General features: G+C 36.3%; 1 protein-coding gene across 2 annotated transcripts in view; it reads right to left on the bottom strand.

Moving 5' to 3' along the window:
* Window positions 1–20849, bottom strand: part of SAMSN1 (SAM domain, SH3 domain and nuclear localization signals 1) — a 110089-nt gene that overhangs the window by 88502 nt on the left and 738 nt on the right. The window lies entirely within an intron of this gene.

Genomic DNA, 20849 nt, shown 5'->3' with positions numbered 1-20849 from the left:
GTAAAAATTTTATTAGAAGTGTTAGATTAAATACACCTCACTTTCTGACACTTTGCTTGACTATTAGGATGACAGAATAATTTTTAGAAAATAGCATCAATGAATTATTGAACTGGATTAATCTTACAACCATATATTATGAGCTGGGATGGAACTTATTGGACATCTAGTCTACCAGCCTATTTAAAAAATGAGAAAAACCAGAGAAGCTAAGTGGCTTATCCAGAGAAAGATAATTCATTAATAATAGAGCTAGGATGAGAATCAAGTATTCCGACTTTTAATCCAATGTCCTTTCTCACAAGATTTTTAGAAGCCAGCATAATTACTAGTTATCTAAGATTGACAGCTAAATTAAGACCAACTAAATCCACAGTTTTGTTTAATAAGTTAAATATGGTTCTCAAATAGAGGATAAGTATCAGGTAGACACTCTAAGAATTATATTCCAACTCTCTTTTACATATAAATATATTCTTTTATTTTTCTTATTTATATGTTATATATTTATGTGCAGAGGTAAATACATGAATATATATGTATATTAAACACCTCATAAACACACACACACACACACACGTCTTCTTTCTTATATTTGTTTCACTACAAGGGAACTTAATTTTTTTTTTCGGTAGTATCTCTTCTGTTCACACAGGATAATTTAGGCTTATAGATACTAACTAAATCCAGGTCACCTAACTGTCCGAATTGTGTTCCCTTTATCCTTCTAATGAAAAGCTAGTTGGAAAGTAACATGATAGACTTTGTTCTTTTCTGGTTCTTCTGACTTAGAAAACTGTTCCTCTCTCGTGACCTCTTTAACAAGTATTCAAATGAAAAAGCCTGATCACTGATGTCTATTTCACATAATTTCCTCAACAGGGGAAATAGAAATCTTTTAAAATTAATATCTTGTTTTATTTTAAAGAAAGGCTGTAATGAACTCCCTGAAATTAAATCTCAGTTTCCTGTATTTTGCATTGACAATTTTTTGAGGTTCTGAGTCCTCTGACCCTTCACTTAGTTACTAAAGATCTACCAATTTTAGGGCTTTACAAATACATTTTGTTTTTAATGCTCTCAATACACTATATTAAGTGAAAAATCAGTATGTAACTTTGTATAAAAAGTACAAACACCACTCTAAGTGTCTTTTTCCTCCTCTTTAAGTGCTCTGCATTTTCCAAGTTTTCTACAATGAAGATATATTACTCCCATAATTAGGAAAAATTCTATAATTTAAAAAATATGTTTAGAATATAGGTTTTTGTAATTAAATCTATTTCTGCCGAGCAACACATAAATATACTGTTTTTCTACTATGAATCTCTTCCTAGTCACTTGAAAAGAAAGATACCTAAGGACTAGATAAAAATGAGGAAAGTTATTTCCATGGTAAAAACAAAAATAATTATCTTTAAGTGCTGAGATTATTAAAACCCCAAAGCTGTGTATCCATTCTCTTCTATATAAAAGGGAGTACTCTTTACTTATGACTTAAAACACACTAAAAAGATAATCTATAAGGTCATGATGATCAATTAGCATTTAATAACTCAATGGACAGGGATCCCTGGGTGGCGCAGCGGTTTGGCGCCTGCCTTTGGCCCAGGGCGCGATCCTGGAGACCCGGGATCGAATCCCACATCAGGCTCCCGGTGCATGGAGCCTGCTTCTTCCTCCGCCTGTGTCTCTGCCTCTCTCTCTCTCTCTGTGACTGACTATCATAAATAAAATAAAATAAAATAAAATAAAATAAAAAAATAACTCAATGGACAGTAATAAAACCAAAAGAATTATGAACTAGAATCAGTCATTGCAATCATGTGAAAACAAACAAGTCTCATTTAAGAGAATGATTTTACTACTTTCTTGGAACTACAACTAACTAAAAAGACAATTTGAAAATAATTCATTTATACAAATGAAATATTGATTGAAAAATAATTGGTGGAAAAATTGCCATGTTGATCTTAAGTATTCTTATATGATTGTGATTTTAAAACATATTATTTTTTTCAGTAATAGAAATTAAAATTAACACTGGGCCAATACTTAAAACAAGGTTAGGGATCCCTGGGTGGCGCAACGGTTTGGCGCCTGCCTTTGGCCCAGGGCGCGATCCTGGAGACCCGGGATCGAATCCCACATCAGGCTCCCGGTGCATGGAGCCTGCTTCTCCCTCCGCCTGTGTCTCTGCCTCCCTCTCTCTCTCTCTGTGACTATCATAAATAAATAAAAAATTAAAAAAAAAATAAATAAAACAAGGTTAGGCATAATTTTTCAAAAGGCCACTGAATGAATAGGCACTTGAATGAATTAATTAATGAAATAGAATATATTCTCCTAGAAGACAAAATATTTATTCAATCAACACACATTTACTGAGTACCTAATCTGTGAGAGACACAAAGGAGAGTAAGATATTTTGTGTGGGTTTTGTGTGTGTGTGTGTGTGTGTGCTTTGTGATGCTCATTGCTTAGTTTAAGTGATTTAAAAAACAAAACAGTAGTCTGTTCCTGTGCTTGTTCGTTCCACTAAAAGAATGAGCTTTTTGGGATTCCAGAGTTATTTTTGCACATCTCAAGCTTGGTCTCTAATATCCTTAATAAATATATGAGATTTGAACATTTAGTAAAAAAATATATATATCTAGAGAGGGGCACCTGGGTGGCTCAGTTGGTTAAGCGGTTAAGCATCTGCCTTTGGCAGGGGTCATGATTTCAGGATCCTGGGATCCAGCCAGTCATTCGGCTCAGCGGGGAGCCTATTTCTCCCTCTGCCCCTCCCTCTTCCTGCTCTCTCTCTCTCTCAAAATAAATAGATAAAATCTCTAAAAAAAATGCATCTGGAGGAAAAGGTTAATGTGTGTCATGTGAGAAGTACAAATAAAATGTGATGGTTATTCGCAGGAGAGAAAGATTGCATAAGGTAATGTGGGGAAGGGAAATGCACTTGCCTAGAGGATTAAGAGGCATTTGAACAGTGTAATTTAGCATGTCTAACAAAGCCTTTTATGTAACAGTCTTATCTCACTGTATAAATACAAATCACCTATTCAAGTTCTAATACAGGTTTCTGGCTCCTTCTGCCTCCTCTCAAGCAGATTTTGGTGCTCTCAGTTCTGGTCTTGGAATAATGTGCCACATCAGCTCTATTTTCCCTGGCACAAGGAAGTTACAACTCCATAGTAATCTTTCCCCACTTTTGTATGAGGAGCCAAGACTGCTCTTTGCTCATTACCCATAATTTAGGGTCAAACTTTTGGTATGGAGATGCTGCAAAACCAGCTCGGAGTGGCCTGGATTACACAAATCTGAGTTTACTTGCCGCGCAATATCCTCTGCTCTGAAATTTGGAAGAAATTTCTAGAATTGTTCCTATGAATATTTTTCTTTTTGGGTACATCCTCTGGCTAATCCAAAAATGTGTGTGGTAGGAAATTTAAGTTCTCATATACAAATTAATATTTTTATTAAGCATCTGCTAAATTCCTAACAGACAGTGATTTACGGGTATAGAAAATTACTGAGAAAAAAATACAATCCTTGTATCTAGGACCTATAGTTTAATCTACACAATAAATAAACAAAAAATGACCTATTTGATAGAACCAGCTCTGGGCTATAGATACATGGCTCCTTTGCAGTGTTCTGCTTTGTGACTAGCCATGTGAACTTCAGCGAGCCACCTTACTTCTTTGTGCTTCTATAAAATGAGCTGGATCACAGGAATTCATTGTTCCTCTAACAAGTTTAAGAACATTAAACTAGATAAGTATCTCCTTTAATTACTTTATGTCCAACTCTTGGACCTCAGAATAATATCAAGGAGAAAGTGAGAATGAGCAACTATTGATTGTAGATTATTAGAGCTTAAATAAGTCTTTGTATTCATCTAGTCCAATACTTTACCTTCAAAAAGAGGAAACTAAGGCACAGAAATGTGAATTCAGTAACCTAAGAGCAGAGTGATAGCTCTAGGTCTCTTGATAGTTTGCTTGATTCTGTTTCTAAGTTACTTCTTAGTCCTCCCAAATGCATAGCTTTATTTTCATCTGGGAAGTCCTTTTTGTATTCATCAGGATTCAGTTGTTGTTTTTATTCCTATAGCTCTTTGATATTTAACTAGTTATTAAAAACTTAGAAAGCATGGGACCAGCAAGGCAGAGTACAGTAGTGTTTCAGGAAATAGAAGTAATATTTAAATAGTACCTTTTCATCACCTCTTCCTACCTAGATAGCTGTCATCCCTTAGGCAAAAAGCTACTGTTGAGAAGAAAACTATTATAGAAATTTAGATGTTAACATGTTAATTATCTTTGGAAAGAGAGTGCTGCGAGAGGAGATATGTGAAATGATCAATTCATACCTACATAAAGAAACATGATTTATTGGAGGTAGTTATTTGCGAAAGAATCTGAAAGGTTATATTACATTTTAGGAAAGAATAATCACATAAATCTGTATAATTTAGCTAGTAGTGTTCCCAAAAGCAAGTCTGAAAAAATAGTTGTAAAGAGAACTTACAGTTGATTTAGGTCTATAAACTACTACATGAGCTGATGTACATGAGTGTTCTTGAAGTTTTCTGCACCTTTTAAAATATGTCCTTTCCCTGAATTTCTGTTTAGAAATGGCCCAACAAGGAAAGGAAGGTAGTTAATGTGATCTGAGGATTTTAATATTGTAAGACAGAGTTGGCACGTGAGGATGGATACAATTTTTAACACTATACAACTTTCCTTATCTCAGGAGAAATTGCTAAATTTGGGGGAACATTTTTACATTAAAAACTCACTCTTCTTTAAAGGTACTGCTTTTTGCTTAAGTCAGAAAATTTCTCAATAAGGATGAGTCTTCTATATTCTCTAAAAACACTTCCATGTGGCAAATATAATAAAGACTATAGAAAATAATGCTCATTGGATTAAAATTATTTGGAAACAGAAAAACTAGTTAAATAGTCGTATTCGGGGAGAAGTTTCCTACCACTTCATTGGCAGTAGGTTTTACATGTCTTTGATAGTGAGGTGGACTCTAGCAATTAGGGTTACCCTCTATAGTATTAGAAAAAGAAAAGGAGAAAATTGATTTAACATTCTTTAAAAAAAAAAAAGTAAATAAAACTTCACGTGGGTGCCAAAATAATAGAGAAAGGATCCATTTTCTCAACTATAAAAATCATCAAGTTATCAAAGTACAGTGATTACTATTTCATCAAATACATACATATAAAGATGAATATGTGTGTGCATGTGTGTACATATAGTATATATACATTATATATGTAGTGGATTCACTCCCCATCCCTTACTTACTCCAGTCCCAACACAAGATCCAAAACTTGAAATTGGTAGAAAGAAAATTAGGATCAAGAAAATGATTTATAAAGGAGTCTATACCTTATTCCCTTTATGCCCTTCACTATTAGGTACCTAATAGGCATCCTTTTTGAAACTGATAGACTTTAAACTCAAACCAAATATACATTTGGAGTTAGGTAATATCTGGAATCATAGCACAAGATATTTTTGTATTATATTTAGTACTTGTCAATGTAAGCTCCTTACTGTTGACATCTACTTGAAAAATCCACGTACCTTGGTATTAAGCAAAGGGCATTGGATGGAGTTAACAACAGAATAGAAGGGAGTTTCAAATTTTCTTCTGAAATAGTACAATGAGATTGAAAGGAGTTTCAGAAGAGGACACAAATGTTCATTGAACATCTTCTGGGAGTAATATACATATGCTGTTTCATTTAATATTTATAACAATCTTAGGAAATTTTTCTCATCATCATTTCACATATAAGGAAACTGAGACTCTAACAGGTCTAAAGTCAAAAGTTGTAACTCATATATAGGTGAAGCAAATTTGGTTACTATAAAGTCCAAAGCTAAGCAGAAGTCCCACAAATTCTAGTCAAGCACCAGGAGGCAAGAAGTAGAAATCAACAGAAAAGTTGAAATGACTGAAGCTAGAACTGAGCAGCAAGATTTTATTTTGCCATTGGGTATAGCACGCAAATGTGTAAAGGAGTAGGCCCATGTTTTCACGTGTGTGTTATATTTTAAAGATGTCCACCAGTAACTGTTTCTTGGCACAATGTAAGTTACCAGAATGTGTTTACAAGCCATTTTTTGAATTGCATAATTCTTTTAGAAATGAGAATAATGATAAGGAATACTCAAATAATTCCTTTCAACCTTTAAAATGTTCAAAATGGAAAAATACTCATATGTATATTTTTAAAGTAAGAGGTTGGCTAAAGAATATAGTTCATTTGATACACCTGGGTGGCTCAGCACCTGAGTGTCTTCCTTTGGCTTAGGGCATGATCCTAGGTCCTGGGATCGAGACACACATTGGGCTCCCTACTGGGAGTCTGCTTCTCCCTCTGCCTACATCCCTGCCTCTCTCTGAGTCTCTCATGAATAAATAAATAAAATCTTTAAGAAAAAAAAAGACTATAGTTCATTCATAAAATTCATTTGCTAGAACTAGGCATTTATTTTTCTGTGTATAAACTGGAAGTTGAGATGGGGACTGCTTACTCTCTTTTCCTTGATTTAAAAGGGGAAGGAAGGATGGATAGATAGATGATGATAGATGATAGATAGATAGATAGATAGATAGATAGATAGATAGATAGATAATAGATAGATAGATAATGACTTCGGATATTAATTAAGAAAATCTATTCTGATTTTTAATTTCATTTCACCAGAAACAAAGGTGTGGATTTCATACCAACATTCAGTGTTCCTTTAACACCAACTAAAGCCACTCTGTAAAATCTTCTATTAAAAAGAGAGGCTATATTTTTCTTCTAGCTAACAAATAGAGCTCTACATTCTTCCTATCTGTAAAATGAGTTATAATAGTACTCTTGAGATATAGGAAAACTCCTCCATCTATAATGTCATAATATTATTAGGTAGTTTTGGTCATTTTAAAATATGTTCATAAATTGTTTTATACTGCTCTCTTCAAAAGGTGGGTCATAATGCCCCTCTCCTTAGTATGAGCTAGATGTAATAACTCGTTATATAACAAATAGAATAAGGTAGAAATGATGGCATATGACTTCTGAGACTGTCTTAAAAGGCATCATGGTTTCCTTCTTACTCTATGCCTTGGATCGCTTGTTCTGGGGGAAGCCAAATGCCACACTATGATATACTCAAGCAGCCATATGGAAAGGCCAACAAGATGAGGTACTGATTCCTCCAAACAGCCAGCAGCAAAGAGCAGAAACCCCTGCCGGATAGTAGGAAGAGGGAATTTGAAAACAGATAACTAATACAGTAGCAAAGTTAATATCCATATAATGGATAAGAAAGTACTTGAAGATAAGAATGATGCACACTATAATTTGTTTATTTTTATATTCCATCATAAAACCTAACTACTTCTCAGTTGACACTTGCAAGTACTATTTAAACAATCTGTCATCTTGGCCTGTTTTTTTTTTTTTTCCCTGCCTTACAGTTTGTTCACACCTCTGTTTAGAACCACCTCAAACTGTCTGATGAAACCTAATGAGGGGACCCGCCTCTCCCATCATTAATAGATCACAGCATCACCCTGCAGGACTCTCCCCCATCACCTAGTGTCAGGAAACCTCAGTGCAGCTCACCAAAAAGCAGTCCCACTTTGATCTGATGTGAGTGTTTTTCCCAACAAAGGTGCGCTGCATTAGATATAGTGTTAAGTCTGTATGTTACCAATGGGCTGTATGTAGCCAAGAAGTTCTTTTTTGTTATTAATCCAATTTTCACATTAAGGACTAAATGACTGACTCTCAACTCTAGATACTGCTTATGCTGGAGGAGACTAGTCTAGATTGCACAGTCAGGACTAGATTGAGACACTAACTCTGTGGGCAAGATGTGGTTTAATATCTTAGAGCAATTTGGGCTCGACACTGGCAAACGTGGCAGTTACACGAATAAAGCGTATCTCTGAGGAAAACGTTCAGCTTTGAGGAACAGAAAGCCCTACCATAGTGGCTTAAACAAGTGTGGGGCTTATGATTCCCCACAGCAAGAAGTCCAAATATCAGTCCAGTGCTGATGCGGTGACCCAAGAATGTCTCTGATGAATCAGGCTCCATGCCTTTGCCTGCTCCAGCATTCTTAAGATGTGCTTTTTGTCCTATGATGGAAGGACAGCTGCTAATTCAGCAGATACCATGTCCCAGCTTCCAGCAGGGAGAGAACAAATGACAAAACTTGCTCTTTGCAAGGCCCTGCTAACCCTCCTCCCCCTTGCCCCACCAAAAAGAAAACCCTCTTCAGGCATTTCTCACTACAATTCACTGGTCGGAACTGGATCCCACAACCACCCTAACTATAGGGGAGGCTGAGAATTCAAATATGAAAGCTTTGCAGTCTCCATAGAAAAGGACATCAAAAAAGAAATTGGTTGAAATGGGGGTAAGGCCATCTAACCCTTAGAAGGGAACCTAACCCACGCTTACATACACACACATATTTTAAAAAATTAATTCACTCAGCAACACTTTTTCCACTGAAGGAGCTTAGGAAGAGAAGGTTTTGGCGCAGTCCTGGGTGGGGGTGCTTGACAGTGCTTAATATCACCAGCTCTGAAAGTAATAAATGTTATCCCTCTTTTCTATCATGAATATGAATGACGCTCTGAAGGCTGAAAGCAACCTAAGAATTTACGTGAGAAATGAGGCATGAAACATTTTTGAAAATATATTAGCCCAAAGTCTGTATTACTGCATATTTTATACCCTTTTCAATATGCTACAAAAGGTCTGAGCCATCAACTGAATGCTGCCAGAAAAGAACAAATAAGAACAAGGATACAAAAATAAATGCTGGAGTCAAGTTACCCCAAGATGTTCTTTATGGTCGGTATAATGATCACAGTACCAGGCAGTTGGCTTTGCTTCAAGCTCTCCCCCATCGGCAATTGTCCTGCAAGGTGGGTTCTCCAGCAGGTTTCTTCCAGGACAAGTAGTCAGAAATATTCATGGCACTAAGCCGGTATTGGAGAGAGAATCCCATAAACACTTGCCACCCCTACCCCCTGCTATGTGGTTCCTTGCATTTTCTTCTGTGCCGGAGATCTTTCCTCTTATTTTGAAAACATGAAGGAAACATATCTAGTTGAGAATTTCCTGATTGGTAATTCAGTTAATGTTTACATTTTGTATTATGAATGTTTTTATCACCCAAAATATATTTTGCAGACACAGTCCTGTGATACTTATAATTATGAATATATTTTACATCCTATGAACTTTATCCCATGTTAATGATGTTCAGTAGAATAGCCAGCCATATGAAAATATTTACCCTGTTGAGATATTATTCATCATTTTAATCCTTTCTACTTTTACATGATTTTAAAAAGTTCTACAATGAATATCAATCATTCTCACAATATGAAATAAAAACTAACTTTTCTGTGAGGCTACTGTCTTCCCAGACCAGACCAGATATGAGCCAAGTTTGGGCTTGTAAAATGGAATTACATGGTGCACCATATCTGTAGACAGCGCCCATCAACTGTCTGGATGCCATAGTCTCATAGTTTTTGTACTTAGCATCATCAGTTCACTCATAAATAGGGAGAGGGAGAGAGAGAATCCTAAGCAGCAAGAAGCCCATGGGTGGCTCCATCTCATGACCCTGAGGTCATGACCTGAGCCAAAATCAAGAGTCGGGTACTTAACTGACTTAGCCACCCTGGTGCCCCCTAGTCCCCTCATTGTCATACATACAGTTCCCATGCCACAACTGGAGAAACATGGCTCTGTTAAGTCATTTGCTCCCATGATGAGAGGTGCACTCTATGCCAAAGTCCATTCTTACAGATACCACCCATAAGCCAGGCTGCCCTTTCACAACAGACAGTGGTTCCTTCTCTGCCTCATCTTTCAAAGGGTAAAGTGCTTTTACTTTTCCTCAGTCACAAGGAGTTAATAGATTAATAATTTGCATGACACTTCTTAATAATATTTCATTACACAATTCTGTCGTACAGAAAAAGTGTTTCCTAAGTAGTTAAGTTCAATTGAATGCCCATCGTGTATAAGAGAGACATTAAAGATAGATAAGATCAACCTGCACTCCCAAATGAAGATTTCTAGATTAGATATCTCCTGCTTGTCTGTCACTGTTTATGAATTCCCCAAACTGATCTTCAATGATAAACTACATAGTACAAGTGAATGGTTACTATTCCAGAAGGATCATTTCTTAGCCAATGAAAATACCAGAAAGATTGGCGTAGTAAAGATTTACCTTTAACCCTTTTCTTCTAAGAAATTTTACATCTCGGATATGGTTCTATTTTTCTCCTAAAAACCTAAAGAAGGACTTCTTTTGGCACAGCACATGTCTGGGGAGCTCTTACTGTAAATCGGCCGTCATTTTTTCCCCTGGCTATCAGACAATGTTTCACTTACATGCTATATCTGAGGCCTCATCTAAATTTAGGAGAATGAGACTGCATATTTCAGAAATAATTGGCCAGCTGTGCTCGTGAAAGTGTCATCAAGCCCTTGCAAAGAGTAAAAGGAGGAGGAATGGGAGGGAGAAGAGAAGAGAGGAGCCTCAGGGACAGTGGCAGTTGAATTTTTTAAAAGCATCTCCTGAATGCCAGCCATGAAACTAAGTGCTTTAATAAAGTATCTCACTTAATCTCTCATGCCAGCCATGAGATAAAGGTTCTTATAGACCGATTTTTCAGATCGTGAAAACTGAGGTAGAGAGAGAGATTATGTAAATTACCCCAAATCACGGAGGTACTAAGGGCCAAACTAAGATTTAGAGCTTTGTTTCCAGAGCTCTCCACCATGCACTGCAGGAGAACTCACTGGTTGAAGGCACTCACACCATGTGCTCAGCTCCCTCAGGAGTGCACTGCTATTGCTCTGGCGGCCTCAGAACAGCCTGGAGAAACTGTGGCTGATCACAAGTTATGGTCCACTGTCTAATCCATTGGAAGGCCTCTGACAGCCTCAGAAATCAGGCTGGATTTAGGAATGTGAGCTGCCTTTCCTCACCAAATAGCCCCTCATGGTTCAGATGCTGTGTTCTGTCTTCCTGTTGATCAGGCTACTGCCCCAAGGAAGGCCAGTTCTAAATTTTCTAATAAAACTATCAGAATGATTAAAGAGAATCCCATGGCTGTCAGAAAAATGTCAAAAATTAGTATGATCCTTGAGTTGGCCCTATTGACTCATATACTATTTTTCATTACAGGGTGAATAGCAACTATTTGGCTGTTAATTAATGTTATGTTATTATTATTAGGGAGGCCCAAGGTTCAGACATTCTTAATTACCTGAACTCCTGGGCTAATTAATGCAATTTATAATAGTATATGTATTTATATCAAATGTAAAAACATGAGGGGCGTGCCCCTCATTGAAGGTTGTCAGATAGTTCTAAGCACTTAACATAGGTCTTGTCAGAGAAAATCCCAGGACATTAATTTAACAGGCTCAGAGTTACTTATCAAAAGGCTGTAGAACATAATGTTTTGCATAATCAAAATGGTTTATTAATTCAAGTCATCATTTGATTTTTTCACTTATATTCCAATTCACAGAGATGTAAGCATATCAATTACAAAACAACCTACAATATCTAAATGCAAAATAGCTACAAGACTAAGTATTGTACACTATATCTAGAATATTACAGAGCTCAATAGGGATCCCTGGGTGGCGCAGCGGTTTGGCGCCTGCCTTTGGCCCAGGGCGCGATCCTGGAGACCCGGGATCGAATCCCACATCAGGCTCCTGGTGCATGGAGCCTGCTTCTCCCTCCGCCTGTGTCTCTGCCTCTCTCTCTCTCTCTGTGACTATCATAAATAAATAAAAAATTAAAAAAAAATTTAGAATATTACAGAGCTCAATAAAAAGATGATTTTCACAAAACACCGCGCCAAGTGTTGAGTATTCACATTACCTGACAGGAAATGCCTTGTGTTTTTTTTTCCTTGAAAAGTATGTATGTTATTACTCAAAAGAAAATCATCTTCATTTAGATCTATGAAAAGAGATTAATGTCATATGTAGATTATCAGAAATTACAGGATTTAAGAGTTAAAGTGCCATTTAATACTCATTATTTTCATTAATCTATTAAAGTACTGTATTGCCTAGATCACAAATCTTTACTTTCTTAAAGATATGCTATTCTCACAAGAAACAGATCAAAATAAAATATAAATTTAATGAAATAAAAATGAAGAATGCCACTGGCCAGCTGAGTATCTGAGCAAGGCATGGAACCTCTCTGGGACTCAGTTTCCCCTCTCAGTAATGAAACGGTAGCATACTAGCTACAAAAGCCATGTCTAACTCCCAAACACTATGATCCCATGATGTTATCACCTCACCTGATTCTGTAAAACTAAGCTCTCCCCCCCTGGACATTTTGAGCTTTATTGGCTTATGTCTCCTCAACATGGATTATTTAGGTTGAAATTGTTCTAGGCGTGCTTTAGTAAAAGGCTTGGAATATGGCATCCATTTGCTTGCAGCTACATAAAATCTTTCAAAAAGTAGTAGCATTTCCCTTGCAGTCACTGGAAAAGGGTTTCCATTTATGTAAATCTGAAATGTACATGTGCTAAAAGAGGACAGAATTTTAAGGTTCATTTAATCCAAGCCCTTTAGTTTACAGACGAGGATACTGAGCCTGCAGATATCACTGGGCCACCAAGCCTGAAGGCTTTACTTGTAATCACTACTTTAGTTTCCTGCTATTCGTCAGTCTCAGATTCTACAGGGGGTGAGGTGTGAGGGGTTGCGGGCAAGGCCTATCCTCCATGCACAGTGAAATACAGAGGGGGAGTTTTCCTGCAAATCTCTATTTTAGCAATAGTGAAAAGATATTTTAAATTCACAGCTCAGTCTTAGAGTTATTTATATCATTAACAATATTTAAAATCAGAGTAATCACACAAGATCCGGAAAATACTTAAATTTTAAAATAAGCTGGTTTTGTGATCTGACCCTTTGCAACTAGATCTTGCATTACAGGGTCAGGATGCAAGAAGCAGTTTGTGCAACCATTTTTGTTTAAGTTTTTGTATTTAGGAGAAAAAAAAATACCTAAATTTTAAAATAAGCTGGTTTTGTGATCTGACCCTTTGCAACTAGATCTTGCATTACAGGGTCAGGATGCAAGAAGCAGTTTGTGCAACCATTTTTGTTTGTTTAAGTTTTTGTATTTAGGGAAAAATTCTCTTCTCTGTTCCTTCATTCCTCATCTCTTCCTTTTTTTGATTCCTTTACCATGAAATTTGGAGAACACCCTTTGGGTAGAGGAAAAGAACAGTAAAGTGGTCACCTGTGCTCTAGAATCTGGAAGCAGCTGAGCATATGCACCATGCTTTACATCACTTAAATAGCAATGCAAATTATAACATGAGTGATTCGAATGCTACTATGGAGAGAGAGCACTATGACTCAGGCTGCTCCTGGGAGAGGTATGACCCCAGAGGAAGCTAGAAGAGTGGATATAGTTTGGTAAGGGAGAAGAAAAGGAAAAATAAAAATACAGCGGCAATGTGACAAACACTAGCCTACCGTGTGGAATAAGTGGAATACATTTAATGAAGTGTAGAGATTGATATTGGTCAAGTGACAATTCTGAAGATAGCGTTGGGGGACGTAGGGCTGGAAGGGTGAATAAAGTGAAATTTTAAGGGCACATGAATACCAGGTAGAGGAATTTGGACATAACCTACTAGACTAGTGTTGCAAATATAAATATATCTGCAGGATAAAAGCAACTTAACTAAATGCAGTAAAAAAAGCAACTTAACTAAATGAGGTGATTTTGTTAGGGAGGTAATAGAAGGTTTGTGGTGAGTGATGGGTCACCATTGCTAAAAGGGCAGTCATTGCTCTCAGCTTTTCCCAACCAAAATCACCTCAGTCTTTGAGCCCAGGATTGTTGGTTTCCCTCATCGTTTTCAGGAAACTATGAATATATTGATATTAATGTAAAATTTCCTGATTTTTAAAGTATCTTATAGTCCAAGGAAGCTTTTTCTCAGAATAAATTAGGTTACAGAGCTACCAGTATGTGGCCTCTGCTGTAGAAAATGGAGGACCTTCCAGAGTCTTGGACTAAGGAAGAGACATCAGAAAAATGGTATTTTATGGAGAGTAGCTGATTATTTTGTGGTCTTATACATTTTTACTTATTTGTAATCTCCTAAATATTGTCCGATGAGAGATCATTTGTAAAAACAGAAGCAATTTGGTTCTAAGTAGCAACAGAGTTGCAATAGTTGAATTAGGCAATATGCAGTTGTGCTTTCCATAGATGGCCACAGAAATCTCTCTGACACCACAGGTTCTGCAATGTGAACTTGGCACGCCTCCATCCAGAAATAGAGTTCAATTCTCCTCTTATTGAACTGAGCTGATCTTAGTAACTCACTTGTCACAGGACAATGAAGTGGAAATGATGCTTTGTGACCCCCAACACTAGGTCAGAAGAAGCCTTACAGTTTCTGTCTTGATCATTTGGGATGCTCGCTCTCCAGACACTTCCTCCCACGATATGCGAAGCTCCCTCTTGTGTTTCTTTCTCTTGCAACCCAGCCCTTGGCATAGGAGGGAGCTCACATCACTTGGAGAGGGCACATACTGGTCTCCAGTTTAAAGTCTCCACTGAGCCCAGCCTGCAAGTTATCCCAGAACAGGTGCCAAATACCTACATGAAAAGGTCTCTAGATGATTCAAGCCACCAGATATTTAAGTCCTCCCCAGTCAATAAAGGCTTTCCAGAAGAAGCCTCAGATACCATGAAGCACTGCCCTGAATGAATTCCTGGCCCACAAAATCCACGAGCCTGACAAAATATTTGATTCCATTACATTTGAGGGTGGTTTGTTTGCAGCAACAAGATGATCAGAACGTGCATGCACTGCATAAGTGAGTCACAAATGACAGTGTACATAGGAATGCACCATTCCACATAAACATTCAGATTCCAACTGCCCCTCAGATTAGGTACAAGAGCAATATTTCTAATCAGCTTTTAGGTTATTCTAATGAAGATAACTTCTGACCATACTCAGGTAACTATAATCCTAGGAAGAACTACAGAACTAAAGGGAGATTCATTTGTACAAAACACTAGGAGGCTAAGTGTTATCACTCAATTCAGAAAGCCCTCCTTGGAAGTAAGAGGCCCACTCAAAGGCAGCCTTTGCTCAGGGAGTTTATTTCCACATGATAAGCGATATTCAGGTGTGAAATAGGGCTTCTCCTGGTTACTCTTCATGCAACTCAGTCTAACTAGAGTTAAATTACATGGTTTTAGGAAACAATCTTTAAATTAGACTGTGGTCCCTGAAAATTAAACAAATAGTAGATACATTTGTGACTTTATATATTTGCCATCCTGAAAATGAGGGTATCAAGCCAAAAAAGAAAGAGAATTCATAATGTCTGGAAAAACCAAACCAAAATATTTATATGCTTACTCTGAAGAGGCTTGCCAAGTAATAGCGACTAGAATTCAGCAAAGAAGATTTCACACCAATGGCAATTCAAATGCTAAACTGGGAAGCCCTCACAGCATTTCTCCTCCAGTGGGATTTTTGATAATGAATCTCATCAAAATCTATGTAAGGAGTATTTATTTTTAAAATAATTTGACAGCAGTATGGGTAAAATTAATATTCCCTTCAATACTAACCATGTTTATTGGCTTTATTCAGCCCCTTACTTCCTTTACTAACAGGCCAATTTTATGTGTGTGTGTGTGTGTGTGTGTGTGTGTGTGTGTGTTTTCTGTTTTATGGAATAGTCTGGTATGGTCACACTGTTCGAAAAATCTCTAAGCAGGTTTTGTTTCCTTTTGATAATTTTTTGAAATTTTTGCTTTGCTTTTATTCTTGAGCTTTCTGGTAAAATATAAAAACTTTGTTCCTGATATTATCTTTACATAAATAAAACTTGATCTTAGGTAAACTCCTATTCACATATTTCAAAGTTTGTTGTTTTTAGGCTTAATTTGTTTTCTTCATAAAAGGAAGGCCAAAATAGGGGCACCTGGGTGGCTCAGTCAGTTAAGCCTCGGCCTTGGTTGGGCTCAGGTCATAATCCCAGGGCCCCTGATCAGTGAGTAGCCTGCTTCTCCCTCTCCCTCAGTGGCTGCTGCTCCCCCTGCTTATGCTCTGCCTCTCTCTCTCTCTCTCAAATAAATAAATAAAATCTTAAAAAAGAAAAAGCAAATGACAAAAAATTAAGGCCAAAATAAATTTTGAAATCTTAAAATTGGCTTTAATTTACTGTAATGAATATTATGAATATTCGCCTGTTTATGGTGCTAAAAATACAATTAATATGAGTTACAGGCTAATTTCCCTTGCTACCTAAACTATATCAGAGCTTCAGTCATAAAGTCCTGAGCACTTAATTTATCCCGAATTTATTTTACAGATGTAGTCTCTTTTAACAGCACAGATGGAAGTTTTGATAAAACTCTTCGTAGAAGAAGGAAATGGGAAATGGACTAGATAAACTAAAAATATTATGCTCCTGGCATTCAACTTATTCTGATAAATATTGTCTTAACTGACATAACATAGTCATGTCATTGAGCTATGAGAATATCTTTATGGATTAAAAACACCAGGCATAAATCTTTGATGAACATAACCTGTGGATGCTCCTTCCATGGGGTCTCAGTACTCTTTAGGCCTGAAATGCTATTAATATGTATCATGTAGAAATACTATTTTGAAACAGAAATGGAGAAAAATGGCTATTTATTTATTTATTTTTGGTTTTTGAGTTTGTAACAGATTCTTTGGGAGTTAGTACCACTCCTACCATTTAATTCCCTATACATTCCTTCTGTTTTATTGAGGCTGTCTTTAAAATTTCATCATTTGTGTTCAATAAAATAATGGGCTCTGGTGATATTGATGAGGCACCTTCAGGTCTTCCTCTCCCTAAACTTGACAGACTGCCTATCCTCAGACACAGTAAACCTCTCTTAAGTAATTATGCAATTAACGGTTGAAAAGTAGTGTTTAAAATGAGAAAGAAATATTATGGGTTGATGGGTAGGGCACTAATTGCCTAGAAATACTCTGAGCTTTCCAAATGAAGCTACTCCACCCATAAAACCCAAGTCCACAACATGTGGTCCTCCCTTGGCTACGAATTTCTCCCTTCAATTTACAATGACACCGACAGCCTTGGTCTCAGGCCATCAACTCTTCCTCGCACAGCATTAATCCCTAGGAAATGTCCTGTGACTCAGCTGCTACTGCTGGAATGCCAGCTGAAATTTTAGATACATGCACACACACAAATACACACACAAATATGCAGTAGCTTAAGAATCAGAAATACCCAAAGCTGAGAAGGTTTCTTTAAAGGCTTTCTTTTTCCTTCTCTGACAAAGAACACATCACTAATCAGAAACACCTCACTGTAAGCCAAGATTTTTTGGCTATACAGTTAAAAAAAAAACAGAGAAAGTAGTTTTAGCAAATTGAATTCTTAAGGAAACTTATGACAAAATTTGTAAGTTAAAATAATCTATAGTATAATTATAACTTCTTCATCCATAGATCAATATATGATAAGCTAAAAATCAAATGTGTTTATTAAAGGGATAGAGGGCAGATGATGTAGATGAATGTTTGACTAATCTACAGAGTGTGAATGAGGATAGCTGGCATCCGTGAGGTAGAGAGTCCAGTCAAAACATATTATTAAAACATTTCCTATGTTGTAATTAAAAGAAAATATCTAAATCTCAATGTGCTTTATCTATTTACTTATAATAGAGAAAATTATGTTTAAGAATTCAGTTAAAATTATTCACTGAAATGTTATATAATCTCGAACAAAACCAAAATATTTCAAAATAAATTATTTTCATAAGTAATTACTTTGTAAATTACTTATTGAATTAAGAGCACTCTTAAACAAAAGGTAAAAATTTTTTTTTCAACTTTATTTTTTTTATTTATTTATGATAGGCACACAGTGAGAGAGAGAGGCAGAGACATAGGCAGAGGGAGAAGCAGGCTCCATGCACCGGGAGCCCGACGTGGGATTCGATTCCGGGTCTCCAGGATCGCGCCCTGGGCCAAAGGCAGGCACTAAACCGCTGCGCCACCCAGGGATCCCCACAAAAGGTAAAATTTGAACAGTCTATAATCAAATCACTAAACTAATGATTAAAATGCATTATAATTCCCTTTGTCTCAAGATATTAAAAATATTTTTAAAAATTATAAACTCTTAAATAATCAATACCTAACACAATCAATTATTTCTTGTTCCAATAACATTAGAGGAAGCATACCAAGTAGATCAACTTTTTATACTGCTATTCATCTTTGTGAATTCTTAAGACTTAGTGTTTTATTCATTCCCAAAGTTAACTGATTTTAACTTTGAAGTCATTTATTATTAATTAATTTTTCTACTCCTGGCTACTAATTTTCACTTCCTGGAAATTTTTAGATTTTGAAATGATATAATTTTGCATTAATAATCAAGGTTATTCTTTTATATTTTTAAGAAAAACTTAAATGTTTGAACAACTACTAATATATTTATGTTATATTAGAGGATTTTTCTATGTGCTGATTTTTAATACATTTTAAAATTCTTATAGACATTAAAGACTTTCAAATATTATTTGCAATTGATTCTTTGCTTCAATAGTCAACCTAAATTTTTTTTTTTTTTTTTACTTTTGGCTAAGGTAGTCCATTTATTTGTAAATGCACATGCCATGAGACCACAGATTTTATTTATTATTTTAATTTTATTTAAATTAAATTAATTAACATGTTGTGTATTATTGGTTTCAGAGGTAGAGGTCAATGATTAATCAGTCTTATATAATATCCAATATTCACTACATCACATACCCTCCATCACCCAGTTACCCCATCCCCCTGCTTTCATCCCCTCTAGTGACCCTCAGTTTGTTTCTGATGATTTTTTAAAATTGTTATTTAAATAAAATTAACATATAATGTATTATTGGTAAAACGCATTTGACAAAGTACAGCATCCCTTCTTGATTAAAACACTTCACAGTGTAGGGATAGAGGGAATATACTTCAATATCATAAAAAACATGTTCAAAATGTCCACAATAAATGTGTTCTCAATGGGGAAAAATTGAGATCTTTTCCCCTAAGATCAGGAACACGACAGGTATGTCCACTCTCATCACTGTTCAACATAGTACTAGAAGTCCCACCCTCAGTAATCAGAAAACAAAAAGAAATAAAAGCATCTGAATTGGCAAAGAAGAAGCCAAACTCTCACTCTTTGTAGATGACATGGTACTCCATTTGGAAAACCCAAAAGACTCCAAAATTGCTAGAACTAATAGAGGAACTCAGCAAAATGGTAGAATATAAAATCAATGCACAGAAATCAGTTGCATTTCTATACACTAACAATGAGAGAGGAGAAAAAGATATTAAGGAGTCAATCCCACTTATAATTGCACCCCAAACCATAAGATAAGTAGGAATAAACCTAATTACAGAGGCAAAAGATCTATACTCAGAAAACTATAGACACACTCGTGAAAGAAACTGAAGAAAACACAAAGAAATGGAAAAATGTTCCATGCTCATGGATTAGAAGAATATGGTTAAAAAGTCTATGCTACCTAGAGCAATCTATACATTCAATGCAATCGTATCAAAATACCATCAACTTATTTCACAAAGTTGGAACAAATAATCCTAAAATTTGTATGGAACCAGAAAAGACCCTGAATAGCCAAAAGAACATGGAAAAAGAAAACCAAAATGGTTGGCATCACAACCCTGGACTTCAAGCTCTATTACAAAGCTGTGATCATTAAGACAGTATGGTACTGGCACAAAAACAGACACATAGAGCAATAGAACAGAATAGAGAACTCAGAAATGGCCCCTCAACTCTATGGTCAACTAATCTTCTACAAAGCAGGATAGAATATCCAATGGAAAAAAGATAGTCTCTTCAATAAGTGGTGTTGGGAAAATTGGACAGCCACATGCAGAAGAATGAAAGTGGACCATTTCCTTAAACCATACACAAAAACAGACTCAAAAATGGATGAAAGTCCTAAATGTGAGACAGGAATCCATCAAAATCCTAGAGGAGAACACAGGCAGCAGCCTCTTTGACCTTGGTGACAGCAACTTCTTGCTAGACACATCTCCAAAGGCAAAGGAAACAAAGGCAAAAATGAACTATTGGGACTTCATCAAGATAAAAAGTTTTTGCACAGCAAAGGAAACAGTTAACATGTGACATATCAGATAAAAGGATAGAATCCAAGATCTATAAAGAACTTATTAAACTCAACACCCAAGGAACAAATAGTCCAATCAAGAAATGGACAAAAGATACGAGCAGACATTTATCCAAAGAAGACATACAAACAGCCAACAGACAAATGAAAAAAAATGCTCCACATCACTTGGCACACCACTTGGCAAGGATGCAGAGAAAGGGGAACCCTTGTACACCACGGACAAGAATGCAAGCTGGTACAGACACTCTGGAAAACAGTATATAAGTTCCTCAAAAAGTTGAAAATAGAGCTACTCTACAACCCAGCAATGGCACTACTGGGTATTTACCCCAAGGATACAAATGTGATCCAAAGGGGCACCTGCACCCCAATGCTCATAGCAGCAATGTCCACAGTAGCCAAACTATGGGAAGAACCCATATGTCCATTAACAGATGAATGGATAAAGAAGATGTGGTAGATATACAATAGAATATGACTCAGTCATCAAAAAATGAAATCTTGCCATTTGCAACGATGTGGATAGAACTTGAA

The sequence above is a fragment of the Vulpes lagopus genome, chromosome 20 (assembly GCF_018345385.1).
Source record: "Vulpes lagopus strain Blue_001 chromosome 20, ASM1834538v1, whole genome shotgun sequence".
Taxonomy (NCBI): Eukaryota; Metazoa; Chordata; class Mammalia; order Carnivora; family Canidae; genus Vulpes; species Vulpes lagopus.
The sequence above is the reverse complement of the archived record's forward strand: the minus strand, read 5'-3'. Positions and strand labels throughout refer to the sequence as shown.